This window comes from Papaver somniferum, unplaced genomic scaffold (assembly GCF_003573695.1).
Source record: "Papaver somniferum cultivar HN1 unplaced genomic scaffold, ASM357369v1 unplaced-scaffold_118, whole genome shotgun sequence".
NCBI lineage: Eukaryota > Viridiplantae > Streptophyta > Magnoliopsida > Ranunculales > Papaveraceae > Papaver > Papaver somniferum.
In genome coordinates this window covers 6,164,401-6,174,892 of record NW_020620825.1, presented here as the reverse complement: position 1 = coordinate 6,174,892, position 10,492 = coordinate 6,164,401, and positions in this window count along the sequence as shown.

Here is a 10,492-nt window from a genome sequence, read left to right as displayed (position 1 = left end):
CCAATGGAGACAATTGGCATCAATCGTACCTACCATGCAACAACTGATATTTCATCGTATTGGAAATGGGGTATCAACACCAATAGAAGTCAACTGGATCCCACACTCACCAAACCTAGACCCAAATCAATGCTACCCGATCCGAAATGTAGATGATATCATTGATCCGATCTCTCACAACTGGAACCAGGAAAAATTAAACACTCTACCCAATCATGTAGCCCAAAAAACCATAAACATCCACCTCCCCCAAGATAGACCCCAGGACAAAATTATCTGTCCACATTCGAAATCCGGAAAATACACTACTTCATCGGGATACAAATGTCTAACACACAATCAGTCTAACCATACTCCCCTCCCACCCACTAAATTCCTGTGGACCTTACCGTGTCTACCAAAAATTTAGATTTTCTTGTGGAAAGTAATCAATGAAGGATTACCAACCTTCTCTCTTCTTCATCATATCCATTTAACCAATTCAGACATTTTCCCCAGGTGTAATATTCATCCAGAATCAATGACTCACCTGTTAATTCACTATCCAACGGCAACTACATCTTGGAACACTTTACTTATTCAACCCTCAACCACACCAAACACCAACAACGCCCCCGCGTTTACTTTAACACCTTATACAACCATCTCTCAAATCCTACAACAACCAACTCCAACATTTGTTATCTCTGCTTTCTGTTTTCTTTTTGGACCTTAATGGATAGCTAGGAATGAACTAATATACCGTCAAAAACAAACAACAACAACAGAAATCTTAGCCTGGTCTCAAAAATAACAACAAGAATATTCGGCAGCGCTACAGTCCTTACCTCAAGTCCTACCGGGAGATTCGCCGATACTCAACCACTCAAGAAACACTAAAAGGATCTCAACAATATCGGTAGGATGGTCAATACCGAACATGAACTGGATTAAGATTAACACTGATGGAGTATCCAGAGGTCATCCGGGCTTTGTGGGTGCAGGTTTCATTTGTAGGGACTCCGACGAACGAACGGTAATGACTCTATCGCAACCTTTGGGAATTACGACCGCCTTAACAACATAAACTTGGGTTCTTCTTCTAGCATCGAGAACTGCAGCTGAAAGGCAATGGCAAAAAGTTATCTTCGAGACAGACTCAGAGAACCTCCTTCGCGTTATCACATCCCCTACTCCCGATCTTTGGCATATCTCTGAGATGATTGAGGAAATAAAGAATAAGATACAACAGATTCCTCAAGACGCTATACGACACAACTACAGAGAAGGAAATCAAGCAGCAGATGGTCTGGCCAATCATGTGGTGGATGAAATCCAAACGAGAAATCTTTCAACCAAAATTTGGGACCACGCAATCCCAATTTTTATCAGTCAAATTATTTATCATGACTCCGTGGGCACCACATACCCACGCCAAATTGTAACCTAATCTTCGTTTAATAAAATACGTGCTTCAAAAAAAATACTATTATATTTGGAAACCAGTTAAGTATGATTTTGAATAATAGTGTGAACGTATGTTAATTCAAATAGAGTCGAATGTTCAACAATGGTGTAGATTAATAGTAATTTTGAAATACAAGTTATTCAGTCTCATGCAGAGCCGTTATGGCACTGATATTTTCTAGTTAATAACAATATGAACATGTCGAGTCTGTGATGCGATTTTTCTCACCAATTTTCTCACGATTTTTTCCTTGGGTAGTCATCTTGATTGAATTATCTGTATCAATGTCTTCTTAAATCAAACTGGCGTCTTAAATCTACCTGATAAGTCGCACGGAAGTAATAGAAAAAAGTAATCAAAACAAGCAAAACCCGCTCCAAAAAAATACTCCCTCCGTTTCTAAAAAATAGGCTTGTTTGGTTTTCACAAAAATTAAGAAAACTAATCATTGGAGCCACTTTTCCATGTTTTTCCTAATCTATCCTTTGGTCCCCACTCATTTGTTATTAGAGAAAGAGGAGAGAGAAGTGGTCCCCTTTTTGTATTATGAGAGAAAATGGAGAGAGAGAAGTGGTCCCTCAATGAGTATAGTAGTAAAATCATAAAATTTGACTTTCCACATATGAAAACAAGCCTATTTTTTGACATACTCAAAAAAGAAAACCTGCCTATTTTTTAAAAACGGAGGAAATAGTAAATTACAACTCCAATCAGTTAGCATAACGTCAATATTCAGTAATAATAATAAAATATAGAATTAGAAAACTTGATTTTGAGATTCATAAACATGATCTAATCCAAGCTACACCGACCGATAAACAAAAAAAAATACTGCTTATAACCTTGTACTGGCCTGAACTGTGTGTAGTTCATCTTATCAACTGAGACTTGCAAACCTTCCCGATAACTCCTTGCAGCTATTTCTAAGGTTCCCGCATGTTATAAGACTATTCTAAACTAACAAACAAGCTTAATCAAAGTAGATCCTAGCAAATGAGACTCAATAAAGAGACATGAACCAATAAGAATATTGGTCTAATAGAGCCTTCATATGTCATGTATCATTTTGGTTAGAATTTGTCTTTTTGATTAAATAATAAACTTAAGTAGATGTTAATTACTAAATGCTTCAAGGGATCCAGAATTTTATTTGCACATCATTATTGAGAAATTCTTAGGAAGCAAAGCCTCAAATAACCTGGTTTGATCGGGGTATACCCAAATTAATTAGGGTATACCAAATGAGACAAAATAAGGTGATTTTAAAGTAAAACACAAATTCCCTTATCTACATATTTACAAAAAATGGCTAATCTATCCTTGATTAATTAACAATAATAAATGTGATTAAGATAATTAATTGATTAAAATTTTGAAATTAGGTTTTATTTTAGATTGAACTCATGGATGTGGGTCGATTTTTGAGATTTTTTTTATTTTTTTTTTCTTTTAAGAATTCTACTTGTAACGGAAATGAAATCGTACTACCCAAACACTTATAAATATGGGACTGTAGAGCTGCTGGGCGATTTTATACTCAAAATTATAGAAGGAATCAACATTTTCAGTTCTGAAAATATGAAAAGTCAGCAATGTCTATGGATGAAGAACATGCCGACTATATCTGGCCGGCAAGATCTGCGGATGAAGAACATACCGACAACTTATGGCCGGCAAGATCGATAAAAAAATACCTTGCTGACTATAGGATTGTTGACATACAGAGAAGGTGTTACAAATGCATGATTAGTCGACAAGGTATTAATTTCATAACCTGCCGACTAAAATATAGTCGGCAAGGTATAGAGATGGATATCTTGCCGACTCTGTAACTGCTAATTTCAGAGATAAAAAGTCGGCATGGTATTCAACCTTATACCATGCCGACTATATTTTAGTCGGAAAGGTCGACAAAAAATACCGTGCCGACTTTTGGTTCGTTTTGATCCTCCGTTCTTTTTTTTTTTTTGATTTCACATGTATAGTTAGAGTGAAGAAGAAAGATTCTGATTTTTTTTAATATGTTTTGGTCGGCATAGTTTTTTAGTATGGGCAATTTGGTCTTTTAAAACCTATTAGACACCCCTTAGCACACTAATTTGGATAGGAATAAAATGGGTATATCCCAATTAATCTGGGTATACCCCAATCTCGCCAGGTAAAATAAATATACTTTTAAGAAAAACTTATTGAACTTTTTTATAAAAACATGTTTTGTCAGAAATTTATACATAATAATTTTTCTAGAATAAATAGACAAATAAATAAAATCTACTCCGAAGGGTTTAAGATTTTGTAAACATACAGGATAAAAGTGGTTGTGTGTTTATACGGGCCGTTAAAATAAACATTCAAAATAAAAATGGTCGTATATTAAAAGTTAAAACTGAAGGTGATTTGTTTTTAGTAAAGAGTGATGCTATGTTACTATGGCACATTCTCCCGTGTCTCACATAAACGGAGAGCCCTGGAGGTCCCACCGGAAAAAACAAGGGAGCCCGGGTTTTTGTGTGAGAACGGGAGAATGCATATTACATTCTTCCCGTCAATCAATCATTTCCATTTAGTAAAGGATGCATACTCTAGTAAGGATATTAATAGAATTCTCTATATAAAAATAGAGTTTTTTCGAGCGACGTGGTTAATCGGAGCTTTTGGTTGATTTTGGCCTCACCAAAATTTTAAAAAAGAAATTTATTCCACGTGTATTATGGTATATATTTTTTCTGGAAACAAATTTTTATTTTTTTGGAAACATATTTTTGGTTGCCAGTAAAATTATCTCAGAAAATAAAATATTACCAAAAATAATTAAGTCATGCATTCACGACTTCACCCCGAAATTAAATTAATCATGCATCAATATTAATTACCCAACCAATCACATGATCGATCAAAAAATTAAAAAATTGTAAGAATATTTGTAAAAAAATATGTCCAATGTCCTGTTACAATTCTTCGAATTTCCCTTTTCCTAATTACAACTTCGCTCTATCAATTAAAATAAAATCAAAGCTAACAAATAAGTTATTCCCGGTGATTACATTTCTGAAGATGAGAAACTTAAAAAAAATGATTAAATTGATCGTGGATACTAACCCGTCGATTGTATGACGGGTCTCTCTTGCAAACAACTTTTTTGCTTATCCTGTTTGCATACAAAAAAAAATTACGCAATTGTTAAAATTTGAAAAAAAATAAATTTAAAGCAAATAATGATTATCATCCAAAAAAATCGACCAAAAAAAAAGAGCAACCAAATATTGATTCAAACATCATTTCCATGTTACTTTTTTTTTTATTTTGTTTATACCATAATTAAAACGAATTAGATATATAAAAGAAAATAATTGATTAAATATGGTGGATTTTTTTTAATTTAGTTATATCTTGATATGCCCATATTTTGTATATTAAAATGTTTTCAACCATTAACTATGATGATATGTGGAGATAATAGATATCCAAATTTTAAAGATTTCGATGGCTATCGCGATTTTATTCCTTAAGTTAAATATTTTTCAATCTATTTTGGGGTTCAGTTTTTTTGGAAATTTCGTGCTCATGCTATCTAATAAAGTGCTCAAGCAATATTGGGGGCATGTTGTTTCCGTGGTGAGTTTTTTCCCATCTAGGGTTTTTTCATCTTGCTTTTTTATTCGTATTTTTATTCGTATTTTTATTTGATAATAATGAATATCGGATCTTTATGATGGTGTTTAGTTTTTGGTTTGCATATGTTGGTTGTGCTTCTCTTTGCTTTCCTTTACTTTGGAGAGATATCAGCATTTAGTGATGTGATGAGTTTGATATATTGTTTGCAGGTGTTACTGCCTTAATCAAACAAAAACACGCAACATTGAGTCCATCAGAAATTACGTCCGCTATGATGACAACAACAAACAGAACAGACCATTTCGGTGCACCAATTCCAGCTCAACAACTGAACCAACTTGATCCCACTACACCATTTGATTACAGTACATGTCCATACTTTTCTAGTGATGATTCCTACCCTTCAAATTTTTAATTGAAGGCACATGTTTACGAGTGTTTACAATCGTTTAGTAGTTTTATGTTTATAATTGAATTTGGTCAATTATAAAATCACATATCACGTTATAATAATTTTTTGAAATATGACCATTTTTTTATATTGGACCTTGAAAGATGTATGAGCAAGTTGTGACCAAATTACGCTGCTTCATTGTAAAAAACAATGTGAGTTTGAGTTAAATTATACAAATATGGATCTATATCTGATCTGCATCGATCGAATCAAAACAAAACACTCCATTGCAATTGGAAGTCTAGAAATGCAAATAAATGACGCTGCCATAAAGATCACACAACTGTATGGTACCCTAATAATTAATGACTTTGCTGATATCATGAGTGCCAATAGATACGGTGGTATATCAAATTAACGAAATCCAGTTTCTGTAAACACTCAGGGACCTATTAATAAATAATTTTGCTAATATTACGAGTGCCAATCAAGATGATAGACATTATTACTTCTTTTAGATTTTGTCGGAAGAGGAAAAGTGACAAATAACTAGATAACAATTCTCGTAAGCCACTAATCCTTTTCTTTTATTCATGTTCACCCCCCTCTTTCTTTTGTGCCAATCAAGATGATAGACATTATTTTTTGTTTTTATTTTCACTATTAAACTGATTTGGAGTTATTAACTCTTGATTTATATCATCTTGTTTTAAATTTTACAGCCTTGAATCTACATGGACTGATTGAATTTGGTACGTGCCAATCCTACCTGATGCTACTAAGTTTTTTCATTTTCTGATTATAGATTGACTTTATAGATTATAAATTGACTTTTTAGATTTTTGTAATCTCTATAATAGTTTTAGAAAAGTGACAAATAACTAGATAACAATTCTCGACTGGTAAGCCACTAATCATTTTCTTTCATTCATGTTCACCTTCCTCTTTCTTTTGTGCCAATCAAGATGATAGACATTATTTTTGTTTTTATTTTCACTATTAAACTGATTTGGAGTTATTAACTCTTGATTTTTATCATTCTGTTTTAAATTTTGCAGCCTTGAATCTCCATGGACTGGTTGAATTTGGTACGTGCCAATCCTAGCTGATGCTACTAAGTTTTTTCATTTTCTAATTATAGATTGACTTTATAGATTATAAATTGACTTTTTAGATTTTTGTAATCTCTATAATAGTTTTAGAAAAGTGACAAATAACTAGATAACAATTCTCGACTGGTAAGCCACTAATCCTTTTCTTTCATTCATGTTCACCTCCCTCTTTCTTTTGTGCCAATCAAGATGATAGACATTATTTTTTGTTTTTATTTTCACTATTAAACTGATTTGGTGTTATCAACTCTTGATCTATATCATCCTGTTGTAAATTTTGCAGCCTTAAATCTCCATGGACTGGTTGAATTTGGTACGTGCCAATCCTAGCTGATGCTACTAAGTTTTTTCATTTTCTGATTATAGATTGACTTTATAGATTATAAATTGACTTTTTAGATTTTTGTAATCTCTATAATAGTTAATATAGATTGACTTATTAGATCGCAACTGACTAAGACCGTGACTAGTGTATAGACCGAGCAGTTGAACCACATAAAAACCGAGATTACTTTTTATCTCACACATTTAGGTGGTGGGTCCCTGTGGGCCCCGCAGAGGACATCAATGGGTCATACTTTTGGTTTGGGCCTGTGAGTGGTTGTTTTCATGTGGTTTCCTTTGCACGGTTCGTGAAAAATTTTGGACTAAAATTTCAGTTTGCAGGACACAACTGTATATAAATAATGCATGGGCTGGTCCTAATTACTGTACTTTTTATCCGTCGTATGTGCCTTTTATCCCTCTACTGGTACTTTTTATCCATCGTATGTGCCTTTTACTTGGGTATATTGTGTTATGGTTATGTTGAATCACTTCGGAGGGGCAATGCCACATACAATGGGATAATTGTCTCATCAAAACTCATGAAGGTTGGTCCAGTATCTCATAATGTTAATCAATACAATTCCAGTTTTGAACTTCTGAGTATAAAATCAATCTGAACCTGTACACCACCGAACATATTCATATTACTAGTATAGACTACTCCTTTTGGCATTGTTTAGTAGCCCAACTGTCAAAAGAAAAAATATTAGACATGGCTTAGGTTTAATATGTAAAATTAAAACTGTAAATTCAGAAGAAACGAGATAAGCATTGCCGGTTCTTTTTCTCAAAAACGGAGAACCATGATCTGTTCACCATTAAAATTGGAAATTAATACTACAGCTAGGGTCTTCCCAAGCTAACGGGAAAAGGAAATTGAAAGAGCCATAAGTTCCAGTAGTGTCCCCCTTTTGAGGAGATTTTTCCCATGTAAGTATAGTGAGTAGTGACCACCTTGGGCATATTGATCACCTGGCCAACCAATATTGGAAGGTCCTTGGGCCGAGATTTCGAACACTGACCAACTAAGCGGAGGAGGTTTAGCCACCCTTTTTTTTTCCCTGAAGCATCATCCCTGAACGAACTCTGAAGCCATCCAAAATATATGTAAGTATTGTGAACTTAATTACATATGTATATTAACCTAATTTTTACATATTTTAGGTTAGAAGACCTATTTACATATATTATGTGATAAGATCTATATTACCTTTTCCAAGAAGAAAAGAGTAGTAATCCGGGGGTGCAAAAATTACTCAATCACGAATATTAAGTTGCATAGAATAATTAGTGTATATAATATATTCATAATCACTATTATTTTCAATTATTTTCAAAAATATAAATGATTCCATATATGAATGCTTCAGAAAAAAAAAACCATATATGAATACAAACCATATATAAGCTCGGTTGGAAAATCACATATAAAGAGGAAATAATTGTTTCATTGCATGTATATGACAAAGTTAGTGAAATAAATAAGCGCATAGCATCCCGTATTCCGGGGAAGAAAGTGAATACCTATGTAGAGATTATACATCTTTTACTACTGAGAACCACACTAACGGTACAACTGTATCCTAATATTCTAAATAAGATTGAGAATACTTACAGGTTGCATCATGAACTATGATTTAAAATTGGATTGCTAATTATTCCCTTGATTAACCTAGACAAGAGAGAAGGCATTGTTGAGGCCACAAGGTTAGTATAACACATCTAAGAGAACATGATTAAGAGAACATGAAATTGTTGCAGAAGTGCTACCTGGAGATGCTATTGAGGAAAGTAGTAATAGGAAGAGAAATTGAGAAATATAGGCCTATTTGAACCCCAATTTACAAAAATAAGGCCGTTTCCACTTTTCAACTTATCCGGAACCACACAAAAGCGGTACAGTTGTATCCTATAATTCTAAACAAGATTAAGAATGCTTACATGTTGTATCATGAAATACGATTGGAAATTGGATTGCTAATTATTCTCTCCATTAACCTAGACAAGAGAGAAGGTATCGATGAAGCCACGAGTTTAATATAACACGGTTAAGAGAACATGAGATTACTGCAGAAGTGATAGCTGGAGATGCTATTGTGGGGAAGTAGTCATGGGAAGAGAAATTGAGAAATATAGGCCTACTCGAAACTCAGTTTAAAAATATAAGCCCCTTTCCACTTTTTAACTTTTCGAATATGGCTATGTCTGCATTTTTCCATCCATCTCGGTTAAATTCCATTATATTATTGTTTAATTACCCTTTACTCATTGCCACGTTGGCCTCCTTCATCATTTTTAAGGTTTGTTGATCTCGGTTAATGATCGTTTCACCATTTCTGGTTCGTTACATCATTCGCAATTCCATGGTTTAGGGTTTAGGGTTCAGGTTTTTTAATTCAGGGTTCATTGTTCCAAGTTCAGGTTCCCAAGAGTGTTCAAGGTTCCGAAGTTATATGGTTCGGAATTTTTAGTTGGTGGAAAATCGACCTTGCACATAGGAGATGCGATTCAGGGTAATTTATGACTTTTTAATAGGTGAGATAACTTGATGGAATCAGTTTTTTTCACAAAAAAAAAAAAAAAAAAAAAAGTGTGATAAGTCAAAGGAGGCCTATATTCGAAGTTCAGAAAAACAAGCCTATATTTGAAAACGGCATAAAAAAAGAAAGAAAACAAAACAGGTGTATATTAAAAAATAGAATGTGATGGAATCAAAGAATACAATACTATATGTTATGCTTCAAAAAAAAAACCTATTAAATGTCAAATCTCGATAAAAATTTGCTTTGCAATGCACATGGATAAGTGTTGGGCAAATCGTTTACGCAATGCCGGGTTCTACTTGAGATCCGGAGCTTTTGATGGGAAGGAAAATCAGAAGCATGTTGGCATTTGAAATGCATCTTATGGACCATCAAAATAAAAAAATTAATGTCCTAAAAAAAATATTTACCAGATGAACATACCAAAAGATGGATATACCAAAACAATTGTGCTTCATTCCTAAAAATTCCAGATCTGTAGGTCGTATTATTCTTCTCCAGCACTGACGAGAAGGGGAATCATGCAACAACGATTATCTTCCTAAACCGACCTTGATATTATTTTGTTGCACATCAATTCAAATATTAACTTATTAGTTACATTGGTTATTCATTTGTTTCACAAGCAAGAAGATGACCCGTGCATCGCACGGGTGATAAACTAGTGTCAATAAAAACGGACGCTTAATCTGGTGTGTATAAGATAAAAACGGACGCTTAACTGGATATGCTTAAAAAAAAAAAAATGAAAAAAACTGGATTGACGGCCACCAGCTTTGGACGGATCCACATCAACCCCCATCCCTTACTTGACCCTTGCTGTTCATTCACGGTAAAGAGAGCAACATAGAAAGGGATATTTACTTAACACTATGTTTGTTTACTCCTGACTCATCTGAGTCGTCTGGATCTGAGTCATCTGGATCTGAGTGAAATCACCTGACCCATATGGATCTGACTCAATATGTTTGTTTTGATTCAGATCTGACTCATCTGACTCAAAAAACGTGAATCAGTGATTTGGTCCCGTGAGTCAGGGGTATTTTGTTACCTG